Source organism: Periplaneta americana, chromosome 7 (genome assembly GCF_040183065.1).
Source record: "Periplaneta americana isolate PAMFEO1 chromosome 7, P.americana_PAMFEO1_priV1, whole genome shotgun sequence".
In the NCBI taxonomy this organism is placed as follows: domain Eukaryota; kingdom Metazoa; phylum Arthropoda; class Insecta; order Blattodea; family Blattidae; genus Periplaneta; species Periplaneta americana.
In genome coordinates, this window is record NC_091123.1 from 118,762,052 (window position 1) to 118,783,381 (window position 21,330).

The 21,330-nt window shown below is 35.5% G+C and overlaps 1 protein-coding gene across 1 annotated transcript in view; it reads left to right on the forward strand.

Annotated features, from left to right (window-relative positions):
* The first annotated feature begins 18,391 nt into the window (after positions 1-18,391).
* Positions 18,392-21,330, forward strand: part of LOC138703394 (retinal guanylyl cyclase 2) — a 1,174,702-nt gene continuing 1,171,763 nt past the window's right edge. Inside the window, exon 1 of the mRNA XM_069831228.1 lies at positions 18,392-18,797. The gene's annotated coding sequence lies outside the window, so the exon portion shown is untranslated. The remainder of the gene's footprint in view (positions 18,798-21,330) is intronic.

Below are 21,330 nucleotides of genomic sequence, written 5' to 3' on the forward strand. Positions count from 1 at the left end.
TGTTTAATATATTGTGTTTTGGCAGAAAGTTTAGGGACAAATTATAATTGTTATAAAATGCTGCCCTGCCCCTAAATTATTAGAGAAACTAACAATGTTTTTAACTTTTGATTAACAACAGATAAAACTAATTTTTAGTGCAATTTCGGTATTTATATAATTACTGTTAGTTCGTATGGACAATTTATATAAGTTTCTCAAAAAAAATCTTACATTTTCAATATTAAAGTTGAAAATTAATGAGTAACTAATTGGTGCATGATTCTCAACTGTTGCTGAGTGATGTAGGATATTTTACTTTTTAAGTTAGTAAATACAAGATATTTGTAAAAAAAATTCTTTGTGAATGTCCTAACAGCTTCTAAGGTTTCAAGTTGAAAAAAAGTGGGGAAATTTTGTTATTGTTCGGTTTATCTGTAACTATGTTGAATGGAGACAGTTAAAGCTAGGAAGTTTGAACAGCTGCGTCCCCCCTACCACTGTGATCCCAAATAACGCAGCTTCATTCAGCAGTTACAGATGAACCGGGCAATAACAAAATTTCCCCATTTTTTTTTAAACTTAAAACCTCAGAAACTGGTAGGACATTCAGAAAGTTTTTTTTTTCTTTTCCCTTTTTTTTTTTTTTTTTTTTTTTTACAAATATTTGATCTTTACTAATTTAAAGAGTAATATATCCTACATCATCCAGGAACAGTTGAGAATTGTGCACCAATTAATTACTTATTCATTTTCAACTTTAATACTGAAAATGTACAATTTTTTATTTTGTTTGAAAAACTTATAAATTCTTTATAAAAACTACCAGTAATCATATTATGAATACCGAAATTCCACGAAAAATTAGTCTTTCCTATTGTTAATCAGCCGTTAAAAACATTGTTAGTTTCTCTAATAATTTAAGGACAGGGCACCATTTTATAAGAATTATGAGGTGTCCCAAAACTTTCTGGCAACACTGAATGCGTACTATTTACAATACAATACAATTATTATAGGCTTATAAATGTATAGAAACAAAATTAATTGTTTTCAAATAATAATAATAATATATTTATTTATTATTAATAATTTAAGGACAGGGCACCATTTTATAAGAATTATGAGGTGTCCCAAAACTTTCTGGCAACACTGAATGCGTACTATTTACAATACAATACAATTATTATAGGCTTATAAATGTATAGAAACAAAATTAATTGTTTTCAAATACTGTGACAAATTGAAAATTTTTATTTAATGTACATAAACTAGTTTTTATATTAAGTGTGATACTGACAATGAGAAGCTCCTTGTGTGAATAGAAAAACGTCCGGCTGTATATAATTATTTTAACTTGAAGGTTCGCAGCAACTGTGCGTTATTAATGAGTAGTTTACTGCAGTGTGTATGAAGACGTTTGAACCAGCAACAAACATTTTGTTTCGAGTACAGCCTGACACAGTTTGTTTCCCGCAATGTGGGCTCGTTCACAAGGTACGAGAATTTCTGTAAACGGCATTTATTGGAATCGATTTCTTGCGGATAGCAGTTTCACACAGTTCAATTTTTTTCCTGTTAATAATGAAATTTAAGTTATATATGGAAAAAAATCGAACTTTGTGTACACTGCTGTCCGGACGAAATCGATTGAAATAAATGCCCGTTTCGAGAAATTCCCGCACCATGTGAACGGGCCCTTAGGCATAAATGGTTTGAGTCAGATCCATTGAAATGTACTGATCGACACAGCGAACATGCGTATCGGCGATTGGCGGAATCATATCATGTGACGTCATACGTCTCGACATACGACTCGCTGCTTCCCAAGGTTATCAACACTGGAGAACGATCGCTATATATAAATCATGACAGTGAAGGATTGTTGCAACTAATATTTTAATTTTCCAAACAGAGTATGTTTATTTTATAATTTTGTGAATACCAACGGTTTGTGACTTGGTTTAAGAGAATCGTTGCTTCAATTTCTGCTTTTTCCATGTCACAATATTTTGTAACAGTGGTCAGAGCGTGGTGCCGACCACACCACCTCATTCCAGTGCCGAGGTCATGGAAAGCATGGTGCTCTACCTCCATGCCCCCCCAAGTGCCTTCATGGTATGTTACGGGGATACCTTTACTTTTTTTTTTACCTTTTATAAACTATACGCGTGGCCTAGCTGTTTTTAAACGGTTCGTTGGTTAGAAGACATTTCGCTCACCTTACACAGGAATATCCTCCTTCACCACTGCTTTCAGATCGACAAACTGATGGTAGTATGTAAAGTTTAGCGATGTTCTTTACGTGGCCATTGGTAGAGCTAACTATTGCGGCGAACTCTCATAAAAAGTTAAATTTAAATTATGTTTTATTTAACGACCATAGGTGGAGAGAGAACAGTTCCCTTGGGGGGGGGCAAAGCAAAACCATAGAATTCCGATATAACAAGGTTATGGGGGACATTATTTACCTTCTTACTCCGTTATAGCTTGACCGTGGTACAGTATATCGGAATATGATCATTTAACAAAGGTATTTTCGGGGGCATGTTTCTTACAGAGTTACATCCAAATCCGCGATGTTTCCGACCGAGTTGTATAGGGCTTGCACTGTTGGTCTACTACAAATTATAATAGGCATAACTTAAAACAATCTCCCTATTCTTGTCTCTCATACACAAACACATATATACATCATTAACACTATATAACAGTGCTAACAGAAACTTTTTTTGTCTGAAGCTTACCTTACCGAAGATATCATATGAAATGTGAATTCTAATTATTTTACTTAATCTGTCGTCTTTAAGTTTACATATTATACGGGGATCACATTTCTTTTTTGTGCATTATTCTACAGTATGTTATTCATATTTCTCCAACTGGCGGCCTGAACATCTTCAGACTTCTAACACATGAGTGCAGGTTATTACAAAAGAAACATTACAGTACTTCCATTTCTCAAATAAGGTATAGAAATTCTTATACATTCAGAAATTTTAAATAAATATAATAATCGAGACACATGATGTGGTGGCATTAATTCGTCAATTTAAGCACTGAAACTTAATCACAAACAAAAGCAAGAAAAATATTTTGAATTCAAAATTTTCTAACGTTAATAGAAAAAAAAAGAGTTCACACAAATTTGGGGGCAGTTGCCTCCCCATGCCCCCGCATTACTCCGCCTATGTTAACGACGCTCGCGGTTAGCGCGTCTGGCCGCGAGACTAGGTGGCCCGGGTTCGATTCCCGGTGGGAGCAGGTTACCTGGTTGAGGTTTTCCCTCAACCCAATATGAGCAAATGCTGGGTAACTTTCGGTGCTGGACCCCGGACTTATTTCACCGGCATTATCACCTTCATCTCATTCAGACGCTATATAATCTTAGATGTTGATAAAGAGTCGTAAAATAACGTACTAAAATAAAAAAAAAATTAACGACGCTCGCAACTGCTGAGGTTATATGAGCTTTGTCCTACATACCCATACATCACATTTGAATCTCTGCAGCATTTTTCTGCTTTTATTACATGGTGGTTTAAGTAAATATCGGAATTACGCACGGAAAATCGGCAAACCGAGCAGTCGGGGCATGGATATCTGTAGTTCGCTGTAATAACAACTCCACTCTGCGCAATAGTGATATTTATTTATTTCTCATCAATCTTGTTTGAATATGGCGGATTTGATGCATTCCAGTTTAAATCCGTCATTCCCATATCAAATACAAAATTATCACATTTAGTTTCACTAGTACTATGAACAAATTCTTAATTTAACAACTCTGCTAATAACAGTTCAGTTCTATGTAATACTGCACTATAATATATTATACATTACATACGAATACAATAATAATAATAATAATAATAATAATAATAATAATAATATTAATAATAATAATACTTACTTACTTACTTACAAATGGCTTTTAAGGAACCCGAAGGTTCATTGCCGCCCTCACATAAGCCCGCCAGCGGTCCCTATCCTGTGCAAGATTAATCCAGTCTCTATCATCACACCCCACCTCCCTCAAATCCATTTTAATATTATCCTCCCATCTACGTCTCGGCCTCCCTAAAGGTCTTTTTCCCTCCGGTCTCCCAACTAACACTCTATATGCATTTCTGGATTCGCCCATACGTGCTACATGCCCTGCCCATCTCAAACGTCTGGATTTAATGTTCCTAATTATGTCAGGTGAAGAATACAATGCGTGCAGTTCTGTGTTGTGTAACTTTCTCCATTCTCCTGTAACTTCATCCCGCTTAGCCCCAAATATTTTCCTTAGCACCTTATTCTCAAACACCCTTAACCTATGTTCCTCTCTCAGAGTGAGAGTCCAAGTTTCACAACCATACAGAAGAACCGGTAATATAACTGTTTTATAAATTCTAACTTTCAGATTTTTGGACAGCAGACTGGATGATAAGAGCTTCTCAACCGAATAATAACACGCATTTCCCATATTTATTCTGCGTTTAATTTCCTCCCGAGTGTCATTTATATTTGTTACTGTTGCTCCAAGATATTTGAATTTTTCCACCTCTTCGAAGAATAAATCTCCAATTTTTATATTTCCATTTCGTACAATATTCTGGTCACGAGACATAATCATATACTTTGTCTTTTCGGGATTTACTTCCAAACCGATCGCTCTACTTGCTTCAAGTAAAATTTCCGTGTTTTCCCTAATCGTTTGTGGATTTTCTCCTAACATATTCACGTCGTCCGCATAGACAAGAAGCTGATGTAACCCGTTCAATTCCAAACCCTGCCTGTTATCCTGAACTTTCCTAATGGCATATTCTAGAGCGAAGTTAAAAAGTAAAGGTGATAGAGCATCTCCCTGCTTTAGCCCGCAGTGAATTGGAAAAGCATCAGATAGAAACTGACCTATACGGACTCTGCAGTATGTTTCACTGAGACACATTTTAATTAATCGAACTAGTTTCTTGGGAATACCAAATTCAATAAGAATATCATATAATACTTCCCTCTTAACCGAGTCATAAGCCTTTTTGAAATCTATGAATAACTGATGTACTGTACCCTTATACTCCCATTTTTTCTCCATTATCTGTCGAATACAAAAAATCTGATCAATAGTCGATCTATTACGCCGAAAACCGCACTGATGATCCCCAATAATTTCATCTACGTACGGAGTTAATCTTCTCAAAAGAATATTGGACAAAATTTTGTACGACGTCAACAAAAGTGATATTCCTCGAAAGTTACCACAGTTGGTTTTGTCCCCCTTTTTAAAAATAGGTACAATTATGAACTCCTTCCATTGTTCTGGTACAATTTCCTTTTCCCATATAGCAAGTACAAGTTTATAAATTTCGCTATATAATGCACTCCCACCCTCTTGTATTAATTCTGCTGGAATTTGATCGATACCTGGAGACTTGTAGTTTTTCAGATTTTCTATCGCAATTTCGACTTCTGAAGGCGTGGGTTCGTGTATAAATGGCTCAGCAGTTTGTATTTCAATTTCGTCCCGATCATTTCTATTTGGCCTATGTACATTTAGTAGTTGCGCAAAATAGTTTTTCCATCTGTTTAGGATTGATGGAGAGTCTGCAAGCAAGTCACCATTCTCATCCTTGATAACGTTTACCCTTGGCTGATATCCGTTCTTAAATTCCTTTATACCCTTATATAAATCTCGAATGTTTTTATTCTTACTATTTGTTTCTACCTCATTCAGTTTTTCCTTCAAGTAACGTCTCTTTTTATTCCTAAGTGTACGACTTGCTTCCCGTCTTTCATTGAAATAATTATCTCTCTTCTCCTCAACTGGATCCTGTAAGAATTTCAATTTTGCCTGTTTCCTTCTTTCTACTACCATGCAACAATCTTCATCAAACCGCGGTTTCTTTTTCTTAGTTTCATAATAACCTATGCTCTGCTCAGCTGCAATTTTGATACTATCTCTGATATTTTCCCACACGCTATTAACATCTAATTCTTTCTCAACTTCGTCGGAACTTTCTAAAGTGGCAAACCTATTCGAAATTTCGACCTGATAATTTTGCTTAGCTTCCTCGTCCTTTAATTTCAAAATATTGAATTTAGTAATATTAACTTGTTGCTCTACTCGCTTGGCTACTGATAATCTTTCTCTTAATTCTCCAATCACCAAATAATGGTCAGAATTACAGTCTGCACCCCTGAAAGTTCGAATATCTACTATACTAGTATGTCTCCGTTTATCTATCAAGATGTGATCTATTTGGTTGTGTGTCAATCCATCTGGAGAAGTCCAAGTATATTTATGTATATCCTTATGGGGGAATGTTGTACTTTTGACAATTAAATTTTTCGATGTGGCAAAGTTGACTAATCTAACTCCATTGTCACTACTAATTGCGTGTAGGCTCTCTTTTCCAATAGTTGGTCTAAAAATATCCTCCCGTCCTACTTTAGCATTGAAATCCCCCAATAAAATTTTCATGTGATATCTAGGGAACTGATCAAAAGTATGTTCCAATTCCTCATAGAAGCTATTCTTTATATGGTCGTCTTTCTCTTCTGTAGGGGCGTGAGCATTTATAACTATGATGTCGCACCATCTACCCTTAAGCACTAAATATGATAACCTGTCACTGATAAATTCGACCTTTTTTACTGCTGATTTTATTCTTTTATGAACAAAGAATCCTGTTCCTAATTGGTGATTATTGTTTCCTTCCCCATAATACAACAAGTAATCTCCTATTTGTGATATGCCATTCCCATCTAACCTAACCTCTTGTACTCCTACGAAGTCTATTCTATATCTAGCTAGTTCTTTTGCTACTAATGTTACCCCTCCTGTTCTATAAAGACTAGTTACGTTCCAAGTGCCAAATCTCAAATCCTTATTCCTTTGCTGTGGTCGTGCCAGAGAATCAGTCCTATTCCGAGGCTTATTATAGGGATACGTAACAAGCTGTTTTTTACGGTGATGGGTTGTTAGCCCTTCGCCCAACCCCCAAGCTGGAGGACCACCCCTTATCGGCTGTCCACGACTGCTTATTCAATATATTCGCAGCTACCCTCCATATCTGGAGGCCGTCTCCTCTATCCGCAACCTGAGGACGCGCCATGCCGTGGTGATAGGGATCCACAATACATGGAATAATAATAATAATAATAATAATAATAATAATAATAATAATAATAATAATAATAATAATAATAATAGGCTACTATTATTATCAAATAATAATAATAATAATAATAATAATAATAATAATAATAATAATATTATTATTATTATTATTATTATTATTATTATTATTATTATTATTATCATCATCATAACTCACTACTCACTATATTTACTATTCCTAAATGTTTTTTTTATTATTATTCTAATTCATAATTTCACTTGTTTTCTTAACTATTTAACAGATCACTAATTTGGTTACTCCGTAACTAACAGCTTTTGTAGAGTGAAGAATTCTCTCGCATTATAATCTGTCTTCACATTGTTTCTTATCTTCTTATCCCATCTAATTTTGACTTCGAACTGAAATTTACATACATTATTAATCTTGTTAACGTTTAACATTTAGTCAGCAGTGATATAATGCAACCTTCACATAAGCGAAACGTTAATGTTTTGTTACTGTAAAGTTTACTTACGATCAAGTTAACGAATATTAACCTGTTTTCCAAATAATTCGTTTATGCACTGCGAACCATTTGTTTGAATCACTCCTGTGAAAATTTCGTAAGATTTTCTGCCATTGAACTTATGGTTATTATTAAAATGACACTATTATTATTATTCAGAACAGATATTGCCTGGACTTTTTCTGTTATTAGTGATGAACCTAATGCCAGAACGTTTCTAAGATTAAGTCTAACTTTATCTTCTGGTGACTAGGAGGGTGGCGAGGAGAGTGTGTTACTCTTGGTTGCGTTATATATAGCTAAGACCATGGGTCGGCAACTCGTACTCCCAAGGCGCTAAAAACCTTGGCACAAAAAAGCACACACCGAGGCAGCAGCCAATCACTGTAGACGCAAGCGAACCAACAACCACTCGTGTTGCAAGGCCCTCGTACGCTGCAGCTAGCACAGAGTTCGTTCTACCTGACTGAGTTTGTTCACAGTTTGGGAGCGTGAGTTGCCCACCCATGGCTAAGACACTTTCACTGACACAATAAAATTGATTGTCATTTTTAGCAGCCTCAACAACCAAAATAGACTATCGGCCCATTTTCTGCTCACATGAAGACAGAGGTAGAGCGAACCTTCGAAGCATTGTGCTATCAAATCCATCACCAGCACTTAAAAAAGTCCACGGTTCATCGTTTGTGAATATCGTGCACTTGCCTTCTTCCTCATTTAGAAGGCTACTTATTGCATTCGAGGGTTCGATTTTTTTGAAACTGTACAATGAATTGCAAATATTATAGACGGTTGCGTTTATCGACTGTTGAACATACATTATTCTCGTTTGAATTGGATTTCCTCACTGGAGGTCGTAACTTTTATGAGCAGTTTAATCTTCCGCAACGTTTTCGTCGTATGGAAGTATACTGGGAATCATACAAGTGTACATAACACGCTATGGACTTCTTATACAGTAGTTTAATGTTATGTTTTATAACATGGAGCAGTAATTCTAGAACAAATTAGTACTGTAGGGGCTTTTTACCTTATTAAAGCTGCTAAACAAAATAAATGAAAGAGTAATGAAATACCTAAACCAACGAAAAAAACATACGTAAAATATAAGAGAATATAAGAGAATAAATAAATGAAAGACAAATACATGAATTAACGAGTGCAGAAGATAACGAAATAACGTAATGAAATAAGTTACAGATAGATAGATAGATAGATAGATAGATAGATAGATAGATAGATAGATAGATAGATAGATAGATAGATAGATAGATAGATAGATAGATAGGTAGGTAGGTAGGTAGGTAGGTAGGTAGGTAGGTAGGTAGGTAGGTAGGTAGGTAGGTGGATGGATGGATGGATGGATGGATGGATGGATGGATGGATGGATGGATGGATAGATAAAACAATAAGAGATTAATGAAATAAATTCAAATTACAAAGCAAGTAGGAAAATACGAAAGAAAGTAACGAAGAAAGTAAGATACTAGTAAAGAAAATAACGAAGGAAGAAGAGAGTAGGGAAAAATAACAAAGAAAATACGAAAAGGGGGGAAAGAAAGTAACAAAGTATGTAAGATAATAGGGAAGATATTAAATAAAGTAGGAGATAGAGAAGAAAGTAACAAGGAAAAAGAGAGTAGGGAAGAAAGTTACAAAGGATAAGAGAATAGAGAAGATAGTAACAAAAGAAGTAAGAAGAGGAGGAAAGAAAAGTAATAAAGAAAGTAAGAGAATAGGAAAGAAAGGAAAAAGAAAGTAAGGAGGTAGGGTAGAAAGGAGCAAAGAAAGTAAGGAAATAGGGAAGAAACTAACAAAGAAAGGAAGAGAGCAGAGGAGAAAGTAACAAAAAATTAGAGAATAGGAAAGAAAGTGTCAAAGAAAGTAATAGAGTTGGGAAGAAAGTAACAAAGAAAGTAATATAATAGGGAGGAAAATAGAGAGTAGGGGAGAAAGTAACAAAGAAAGTAAGATACTAGGGAAGTAACATACAAAGAAAGTAAGAACATAGGTAGACGGAAGCAAAGAAATTAAGAGACGTAAAGAAAGTAACAAAGAAAGTAAGAGAGTTGGGAAGAAAGTAACAAAGAAAGTAATATAATAGGGAAGAAAATAAGAGAGTAGGGGAGAAAGTAACAAAGAAAGTAAGATAGTAGGGAAGTAACATACAAAGAAAGTACGAAAATAGGGAGAAGGAAGCAAATAAATTAAGAGACGTAAAGAAAGTAACAAAGAAAGTAAGAGAGTTTGGAAGAAAGTAACAAAGAAAGTAATATAATAGGGAAGAAAATAAGAGAGTAGGGGAGAAAGTAACAAAGAAAGTAAGATAGTAGGGAAGTAACATACAAAGAAAGTACGAAAATAGGGAGAAGGAAGCAAAGAAATTAACAGACGTAAAGAAAGTAACAAAGAAAGCAAGAGAATAGGGAAGAAAGTAAGATAAGGAGGAAAGAAGGTAACGAAGAAAGTGAATAGGGAAGAAAGCAACAAAGAAAGTAAGAGGAAGGGGAAGAAAGTAACAAAGAAAGAAGAGAGTACGGAAGAATATAAGAAGGAATGCAAGAGAGTAGAGAAGAAATTAACAATGTATCAGAAGGAGGAAGGAAATTACAAAGGAAGTAAGAGAGTGGGGATGATGGTAACAAAGAAAGTAAAAGAACGATATAAGAAAGTAAAAAGCAAAAAAGAGAGTAGGTAAGAAAGTAACAAACCGAGTACGGAAGAAAATAACAAAGAAAGTAATAGATAAGGGAAGAACATAACAAAGAGGAGGAGAGAAGAAAGTAAAGAAAATAACAAAGAAAGTTAGGGAGTAGGGAGGATAGTTGAACCACCAGAAGAAGACTTCTTGACATGAAACCTAGGAAATTAAAAAATACTACATGGCTACTGACTTCACAAAATATATGAAGAGGATATAACAATTTCAACATCCTGTTTGCATCTCTCTTTATATTGTCATATTTATTTTTCTATTGTACACTCTGTCTACGGCTACAAAGTGACAAAAGCCACACCTCTACAAATATAATAGTGAACGTCTAAAAGCGATTGCACTTATTCCGTTCTACATCGAAACGAGCATGTAGCCTAGCTACTGTATTTTCATTTTGCATTTATTTATTTTTAGGCGCCATTAAGTTTCCGGATTGCATTCTTTTTCGGTGCTATAAGGTTAAATTCTACACAATGGAAGAAAAAGCGAAAATAATTCTATCGCAACGTAGATCTGAAGTACTTATAGACTTAATTGCTAGATATACATATGAAGAGTCCACTGCAAGAATGATGGATGTCATTTGGAATACATTTTGCAGAAGAAGCAATTGAAAGTTTGAAATGCTTAGCGCTCAAAGCTTAACTGTGATTTTCCGATCATTACTGGACAGTGACTATCAGTGTTAATGCCATGTAACTCTCTATGTACATTCTATATGTCTTAAGCTATGCATTGACAGTCTTGGTTCATTTTCGACAAGAAAGTGACATCCATCATTCTTGCAGTGGACTCTTCATATGTAATAGCAAAGAAAAGGACGGAATGTTCATAAAGGAAAAGAATGAATCATAGACTGCCAGGAGATTAATACGAATATGTTTACAATTCAGGGTTTCAATTACACCAGGAAACTGCAATATCCTAGAATTCATCCATAACCTTTCTTCTTTCACTCTGGGACGTAGGAAAAAAGATAATCGTACACCTTGAGCCAAGCAATGCTCTTACAGATAGTAGTTCTCTCTTAAAATATTGAAAATATCATTTGTATGGAATCGTAATGTTATAAGCAGCCGCTTCGTAGGAGAAATAATATTGATTCTGTTTGTGAGATATACTACGTAATCCGTCTGTTACAGCAGAAATGACGTGGTAGTTTTCGATAAACGAAATCTCTCCTGAAATTTTCTTTCACCTAACTCCTCGTAAGAATTCTCTTTTCCGATCAACACAATTTCACGGCCACCATCATCCCCATTAAATAATCCAAGTACAATAATTTGTCTGTAAGTCATCAGCTGTGGCTGCCACTTAATTTTCCTACAGTAGAGCATCGATTATCCGAATATCGATCAACCGAAACATCTGTTAACCGAAAGCGTTCCAGCGGCAAATTCAAATTTGCGCGCGCGCCATGTAGAAGTTTCGCTAGCGCTGTTTGCGAGATTTAGCGGCAGAAAAACGAGTCTCAGCTCTGAAGCTTAAAAAAAAAAAAAAAAAAAAAAAAAAAAAAAAAAAAAAAAAAAAACTTTTTTTTTACCCCCTAAACTGTACGCCTACTTTAATGGCCGTTTTGAACTTGTCAAACTAGGCTAGTCAGTTCTCTGTGTTATTTGTAAGACGTGTGATACAAAGTATATACTGTATGTACAGTTTTGTGTTTAATATCAGTGGTTCTTTTTTCATACTGCTCTTATGACACCGGTAAAATTTGTTTTCGTAAATGATCGGTTATCCGAAAAGTCAAGTCAGTTATCCGAACACCCTCCGTTCCCAATTGTTTCGGTTAATTTACTTAATGGCCGTTTTGAACTTATCAATCTGATCTATTCAATTCTCTGTGTTATTTGTAAGACGTGTGATACAAAGTATATACTGTATGTAGACTACAGTTTTGTGTTTAATATCAGTGTTTCTTTGTTTCATACTGCTCCTATAACATCGGTGCAATTTGTTTTCGTAAATGATCGGTTATCCGAAAAGTCAGTCATCCGAACACCCCCCGTCCCCAATTGTTTTTGATAACCGATGCTCTACTGTACTGATCTCAGGGTTATCTCCTTTAACCGTTCGAATATGGTCAATCAATGATTACCGTGGTTGAGGTTAACCACAGTTTAAGTCCTAACCGAGATCGCTGCATCTTAAAAATGCTTATCCAGGGGATGGATGACAATTTGAAGCGGTGGTTATGCTAACCGACGTTGATGCACGTGGTCCTGAGTGTTAGTGAGAAGGGATATGGTGACTGAAGATAATGATGATCAGAAGGAAAAGTAAAAAGCTGGAGGTTCAGAATTTTGTAGTTATTTAGGAAGTCTTCTCAGTGACCTCACACAGATAGGCTTAATACGTACGAAATATGAGCCTACTGTACGTTCTAACATTAACGAGAGACGACCTTGTAAAATGGAATAGAACTTATCGATTACTACAACTTGGCCATCAATAAAGCGTGCATTTTAAATATATATTGCGGTTTTAAGACATGACTGTGTTCCACGACTTCGTGTCCCTTGACATTTACATTTTATGTGTGAATATTGACTGATGTACAATTTGTGCCACACGTTAAAATTAATAACAATAGGAAATAAAGTCAAATATTGGGGAAATAAATGTGTAGGTAAAATAATTAGTACTATTATATACATACATTATACATTAAGTTTACTCCGACAGAAGCATACAAATAAGAAACTACTTTTAAAATTTATGTAATAATAATTCTGACATTGATATATTTTGTCTGTAAGCCCTGGGTTCCAGAGGCGGTGGGTCCGCATTACACAATGAATAATTATAAATGATATAGGGTATTGGAATTTCACAGGAAAACAAACATATCCGGAGGAAACCCATGTATTGACTAGACCACGGGCTTGTCCAACACAAATTAAAAATTCAAGATGAATCGACAGATATTTGAATCCGGGCCCCTTGGCTTATAAGCCCACCGCGCCAATGCTGACCTGCTAGTCTAAATGGAATGTTTTATCAGAGAAGTCAATCTTTGTTGCTCATTTCGTTGGACACTCCTACTCTCCTCCAACATCTCATAATAATAATAATAATAATAATAATAATAATAATAATAATAATAATAATAATAATAATAATAATAATAATAATAATGAAGATGACTATAAAATAACGATAATGATAATTAAATAATATGTCCGCCGAGTTAGCTGTAGTAGCGTGTCTGCCTCCAGACTAGTCGGCCCGGGTTCGATTCCCGGCGGGGTCAGAAATTTTAATGTAGGAGAGATGGCGGTGCACAACTTCTAATCACTAGATTGTGCAACAAAATGCCTGGGTTAAGTCTCAAATCTCTCCGCAGTGCATATGAAGAGAAGGCATATGTCACTGTTGATAGTGATTCGTCCGTCGGATGGGGACGTTAAGCCTGGAGGCCCCCTTGATACTATTCGACAGAAATAGGCTACGTGCCGGCATCGGGTTTCCCCTTCTCCCTTCTTCATCTTCATCTTCATCACTCGTTCCAGACACAACACTTACACGAACACTTACACATACACTCACCCTAGTACACGACATAACTCTCCTCAGATACACATCATGTACAGTGTGACCCGCCGAAGTGGTGTATAACTACAAAATGGGTCACAGTTCTATCCGCGGTATGCGAAACCCAAGTGAAGTGGGTGGGCATTGGATACGCACATAATTAAATAATATTAGTTCAAATATCCTCAACTATGCCCTGCAATATTACACGTTTGAGCGTCTTATTTAAGGCATTTTACATCTGCAGTGAACCTTCAACTACCCACAAAGATGTAGTTATTTAAATAATACGACTAGTAAGAGCAGTGATCGATAAGACTACTTACTATGCCTGCGTCCCGATTTTGACTTTCTAGAGGAAGAGGGTAGAGAATGAGTAACGATTTTATATACGAACGTATCTGTACCTGCTCCGTGACGTCACATATAGCCTATCTCGAATAAGGCAACTTAATTCCAGTTTATAGGTAGCTGGAATACGGAGCCTACATATGACATATGGAGCAGCTTACGTACGGCGCAACGAATTTTGTGCGGGAAATCATCTTTACCGTCACATTCCATGTAATTCAACATTTTCAAGGCAAGATCAACGTCTTCGAGATAGTGACCGGTAATTTTTCATGTTGAGATTCTTTGAAATTTTAATTTCTTTCATACCGTTATATATCGATGTGGAAGTACTTCCGGGTACTACTTTATTACAAAAAATGTTCCATTATGTGGCCTCCATCACGTCTGAAAATTAGAAAAAGTTATTCTGAAACATTCTGTATATAAAAGTCGGAGTAATGCCGTTAAAAATATCCATACTGTATTGATCGAGTGTTCCAATTTGCACAATATAATTGAATAAGACTTGTGTGTTGTTACGTAGGTAGTTGAAATTACTTCGGCGTTCTTTTGTACATGCCTAAAAGAATGAGTACGTAAAACACTAGATCATCGTCTTCGATATAATGACCACTTACTTTTCATGTTGAGAATTTTTGAAATTCTCATTTCTTTCATATCGTTATATCTCTATATGGAAGCATTTACGGACATTAATTTCTTATGGAAAAATGTCATTATGTGCACTCTATCGTATCTGAGAATCAGGAATAGTTATTATGAAACACTCTGTATAGTAGGCCTAAAGATCAGAGTAACTCTAAAAATATTTATACTCTATTGATCGAGTGTTCCAATTTGCACAGTGTAATAGAATATGTGTTGTTCCGTAATTGAAATTACTTCGGCGTTCTTTTGTATCTAAATACCTGAAAAGAAAATAGCCTATTCTGTAAAATGCTAGACCAACGTCTTCGAGATAGTGGCCAGTTACATTTTACATAGAGATTCTTAAAATCCTTATTTATTTCTTGTCCTTATATCTCGATACAGAAGTATTTCTGGACTATAATTTATTAGAAACAAATGTGTAATGTGCCCTCTATCACAACTGAAAATTAGGAATAGTTACTCTGAAATATTCTGTATAATCGAAATCGGAGTGACTGTTTTAAAAATATTGATCGATTGTTCCAATTTGCACTGTGTAATAGAATGAAAGAGTCATGTGTTGCTCCGCAATTGAAATTACTTTGGCGTTCTTTTGTACGTAAATGCTTAAATTATTCTGTAAAATGCTAGATCAACGTCTTCGGATGGTGGTCACTTACTTTTCACGTAGACATACTTTTAAATCCTTAGGCCTATTAATTCTTATCGTTATATCTCGATACAGAAGTATTTCCGGACAGTACTTTATTATAAACAAAATGTCATTATGTGCCCTCTATCTTATCTGAAAATTAGGAATAGTTTTTCTGAAATAACCTAAATAATAAAAATCGAAGTAACTGCTTTAAAAATATCCATTCTGTATTGATCGAGTGTTCCATTTTGTACAATATAATAAAACAGCCATGTGTTGTTCTGTAATTAAAATTACTTCGACGTTCTTTTGTAAATACCTAAAAGCATTGTTCTGTAAGATGCTAGATCAACGTCTTCGAGATAGTGGTCACTTACTTTTCACGTAGAAATTCTTTTAAATTCCAATTTCCTTCTTTTCATTATATCTCGATACAGAAATATTACTGGACATTACTTCATTAGAAACAAATGTGCCATTATGTGCCCTCTATCACATCTGAAAATTAGGAATAGTTATTCAGAAACACCCTATATAATGAAAATAAAAATGTCCGTACTGTATTGGTTGAGTGTTCCATTTGCACAATATAATCAAATAAGAGAGTCATGTTTTGTTCCGTAATTGAACTTACTTCGGCGTTCTTTCGTAAATGCCTAAAAAATGACTCTGTATATAGGCCAACGTCTTCGAGATAGTGACCTTTTCATGTTGAGATTCTTTCTCTCATATCGCTATCAATCTATACAGGACCATTTTCGAACCCTACTTATTAGGACAAAATGTGTCACTTTGTTCCCTTTATTATATCCGAAAATTAGAAATAGTTATTCCAAAACACCCTGTATAATGGAAATAAAAATATCCGCACTGTATTGATCGAGCATTTCAATTTGCATAATATTATCAAATAAGAGAGTCATGTGTTGTCCCATAATCGAAATTACTTCGGTGTTCTTTTGTAAATGCCTAAAAATGACTCTGTACATAGGTCAACATATTCGAGATAGTGACCTTTTTACGTTCAGATTCACTGAAATTCGTCCACACCTGTGGAGTAACGGTTAGCGAGCTTGGCCGCGAAATCAGGTGGCCCGGGTTCGATTCCCGGTCGGGGCAAGTTATCTTGTTGAGTTTTTTTTCCGGGGTTTTCCCTCAGTCCAATATGAGCAAGTGCTGGGTAACTTTCGGTGCTGCACCCACACTAATTTCACCGGCATTATCACCATCTCATTCAGACGCTAAATAACCTAAGATGTTGGTAAAGCGCCGTAAAATAGCCTACTAAAAAATCCTTTGAAATTCTCATTTCATATCGCTATATATCGAAACAGTATCATTTCCGAACCCTACTTTATTACGACAAAGTGCGTCATTTTGTCTGCTTCATTATATCTGAAAGGTTGGATGATCGACCACCTCTGCTTCGGCATGTGGACGTGAGGCCAGGAGCCGGCTGATCGGTCTTGGCCATTCATGGGCTGTAACGCCATGGATTTACTTTACTTTTATTATATCTGAAAATTATGTATTTATTATTTATTTATTTATTCTGGTGTAGTTAAGGCCATCAGGCCTTCTCTTCCACACCACCAGAAATACAAATACAATAACAGAAATAAAAAGGAAAAAAAAACACTATAAACAAAGTAAAGTCACACAAAAATATACACAGGTTGCAGTCACACAAACGTTAAATGAGTATAATTAATTGTATCCTAATTAACTAACATAAACAAGAAACTTGCGATTTTAATCTAGAGTAAAAAAACACAAATCAACACTTCTAGCAACCTAAAAAGCATTAAACAAGACAAAATTTTCCAATTTAATTTTGAATTGTGATACAGTCCGGCAGTCCCTGACGTCATTAGGTAACGAATTCAAGAGACGTGGTATTTCTACAGTGTAGGAGGATGAGTATAGAGACGTTCTATGATGAGGGATAGAAAGAGGTGCTTGATGCCAGTTTCGAAGAGTTGTAAGAAATTGAAAGCGCGATAAGAGATAATTCGGAGTAGAAGTATGCATGATTCTAAATAGAAGAGAAAGTGAATATATTGTTCTTCGTTCCTACAGACGCACCCTTGAAAGTAACTGGAGGGAAGGTGTTATATGTTCAAATTTACGAGTATTTCAGATGAATCGTATGCACACATTATGAACACGTTGTAGTCTCTCAGCTAAGAGTGAACTTACATTAGTTAGTGAGGAATCGCAATAATCAAAATGGGGCATTACAAGCGTCTGAATAAGATTCTTTTTTACACTAAGTGGTAGAAATTCTTTCATATGAAACAAAGAGTGAAGTTGAGAAAATATTTTTTTGCAAGTGTGTGTTACTTGAGTGTTCCAATTTAGATCGCTATCCATAAAAATGCCAAGATTTTTAACTGTTTCACTGTAGGAATGGTTATTCAGAAGCACCCTGTATAATGAAAATAAAATATACGTACTGTATTGATCGAGTGTTCCAATTTGCACAATATAATCGAATAAAAGAGTCGTAATTGAAATTATTTCAGCGTTCTTTTACGAAAGTCTAAAAAAAAAGAAATGCGTCTGTAAAATGCGTCGTCACGCACGAATATTTCCGACCTAACGAGATGAGGCCTTCATTAGTAAGCGGCGCTTTATTACTGATAGTTATGCGCGTTCAGCCCAATATTTCAAAAGCCGACGTAACGTGGCTTAAATCTCGACGGTGCGGGACACCTGAGTCCCTACCAGCATTTAGTATGGCATCAGATTGAACGAGTCATTTGGGAGAAATGTTATTGCCGAGACTAGTAGGGCGTACACCCCCAGCATCCCCCTCTCTGTAGCAAAGCGACGCCGGCGCCCGCCAGGAACCGACCGACGAGGTTTCCTCAGCTCAGTTGGATTCGGGGACGGACGTCGTTCGCACCCGCCACCTGCCGTTACGCGAATCCACACGGAAACATCAACCTGCGCGATGTTGCCTCATATAGAAGCTGACTATAGTGTGCGTGTGTGAGAGACGTGTGTGTACAGACGTCGCCGTCTTCGTCACAATTTTTTTTTTTTAAACATTCGCAGAGCTCCAACAGGGAATAATAAATAGTTTTCTTTCCTTACCGCTTTACCTATGAAGAAGATAAATAGATGTGATGACATTCAAGACATGACACAGTCGGTGACAATGGGAAGCAGCGGACGTGAAATTTATTTACCATCAATCAAGTTCACTCGCTGCGGGTTCTTCTAAAGTTATTCCTACCACCGTTTGAACAATTTCTTGCCGTTTCATATCGTCTGAGGCGCTGTGAAGGAAAGGTAAGACAAACTAAATGGATCAGATGACGTTCTGTCTTTGTGTCCATGTATTAATGACTTTGAACTGTTTGAGTATAACCATTTCTTCGCTTCTTTTATGTACACACACGCAAGAAAATATTTATGTCTCTATTTTAAACAGAAAGTCGATCGTGATAGTTACGTTTAATTGGACGCGTCGGCATCTGTGACTATTTGCGTCCGTTACCTGAAGTTCCTTAAAACAAACACAATTTAAAACTAGCATAAGGCTACCAGGAAGTGTAAATCTGTTATAAAATATAGTAGCCCACATTTTATTCTGTATCTCATCAACTTTTAAAACTACACATAAATTTTTATGCAGATTAAGGAAAATTTGATGAACATAACCTTGCATTTTAATATTCTAGTCAAGATATAACAATTTTGATAAAATATTTTCGAAAAAAAAAAAACCTTGGCGACAAAAATAATTGAAAACATTGAGATGTCACTCATTGTTTTGTACCCAAGGACAGGTATTTGACTGCAGTATTAACAAATATTTCCTATTTTCTTCCTACCTCTTAATCTCCGTATACCAGCGGTGACCAAAACTCGAGCTGCAGTGATTACATGCGACAGACAGCCTAGGAAGTAAGGAGACGGAGGAAAGGTACTTGGCATGAAAACTACAACCAGTGGTGGTTCCTGTACTAACATCTTGATCAATCCCGCGGATAAAAATCTCAAACTTTGCTGTATCAGTAATGTCACTGCTGTCATCAAGAGCCAGTGAATAATATACGATTTTTCTTGCTTCTTTTTTTAACCTTCCTCTTGGATATAATCAGAAATTTTCTAAATTCTTCTCTCGATACATGGTTGAGAAATTCGTAGTTTTTCGAAATTAAAAACTTCTTAAGGACAAGTTATTTAAGCTATTTTAATCATTACTCTTTTGAGAAATTCTGTTCTATTAAAAGACTTTAGAATGTGAGATATTTCAAACCCCATTAGGTAGCTGACTTCCTTACAATTATTTATCCCCTCTTTCTCTTCCTGGCTATGATTTAAGACATGTCAATTCCTGGCGTTTAACAGTTCGTTGGCACGTAATATTGAATCAGTTTCTCTACAATATTATTATTATTATTATTATTATTATTATTATTATTATTATTATTACTATTATTATTATTATTATTATTATTATTATTATTATTATTAAACGAGTAACTAATAAATAGCTACCTTCATCTAAAGATTAAGAAGATTAAAATTGAGATAAAACTTAATAATTTTATCCTTCTAGGGAGAAGATCTAAAAATATCAATATTCATGCACGTACAGAATTATAGAAACACATACTTAGTGATCAGTAATAATAATAATAATAATAATAATAATAATACATTATACAGCGTGGCAATTAATGTTTCTATATACTCCTAATTGAACCGTTGAGCAAAGTAAACCTATTACATTTTGTCCGACAGAACAACAAGAAAGTTCTCCTTCTCATTCTTTACGAAACCACCTCTTATTGCTTGTAGAGACAGAGTTTGTAGAGCGACATGATACCGCCACTGCTTGCCTTCAGTATGTAAATGAAACACACAACAATGTACAAGAAACTCCTCGTATCCGTTTGAATGCCTGTGATTACACGATGTAATCACGATACCCGCTTTGGTCACCGCTGCCGTATACGATTATTGTATCTTAATATTGTCTATCATCTGATTTATTCTTCTGCCCGGAATTTTTCTTCCGTTCACCATTCCTTCCAGTGCATCCTTCAGTAGGCAGTTTCTTCTCAGCCAGTGGCGCAGCCAATTTCTTTTTCTGTTCCTGATCAGTTTCTGCATTATTATTTCTTCACCCACTCTTTCCAACACAGCTCCATTTCTTATTCTGTTTCACCATTTCATACGTCCCTTCTCCATATTCACTGAGATTTAAGTGCCAATTTTTCTCATAAACTAGTAGGAAAAATGTTAAGTTTTATTTAACGACGCTCGCAACTGCCGAGGTTATATCAGCGTCGCCGATGTGCCGGAATTTTGTCCCACAGAACTTCTTTTACATGCCAGTAAATCTACTGACATAAGCCATCGACATGGCCCGGGATCGAACCCGCAATCTCGAGCATGGAAGGCCAGCGCTATACCAACTATGCCAACCAGGCCGACAACTAGTAGAAAGATTTGAATGATTTTTTGTAAAGAATCTACAGACATAATTAGAATTTAATAACTAGACAAATTTTCCGACGTAATTTTTCACATTTCTAAAAACAAATTATATCTTATTTCCAGTCTAAACTAGAAAAATAATTCTAGTTATCAATATTAAATGATGGCTGTAATCTTTGTAGGACATCATTCATATTCTTGTACCAGTTTGAGAAAAATTTGTGTTTATTAAGTGTTTTCAATTTTTATAAACATATTTTTTTAATATGTTATTAAAATGTTTATATCTTCAATATATTACTTACTTACTTACAAATGGCTTTTAAGCAACCCGAAGGTTCATTGCCGCCCTCACATAAGCCCGCCATTGGTC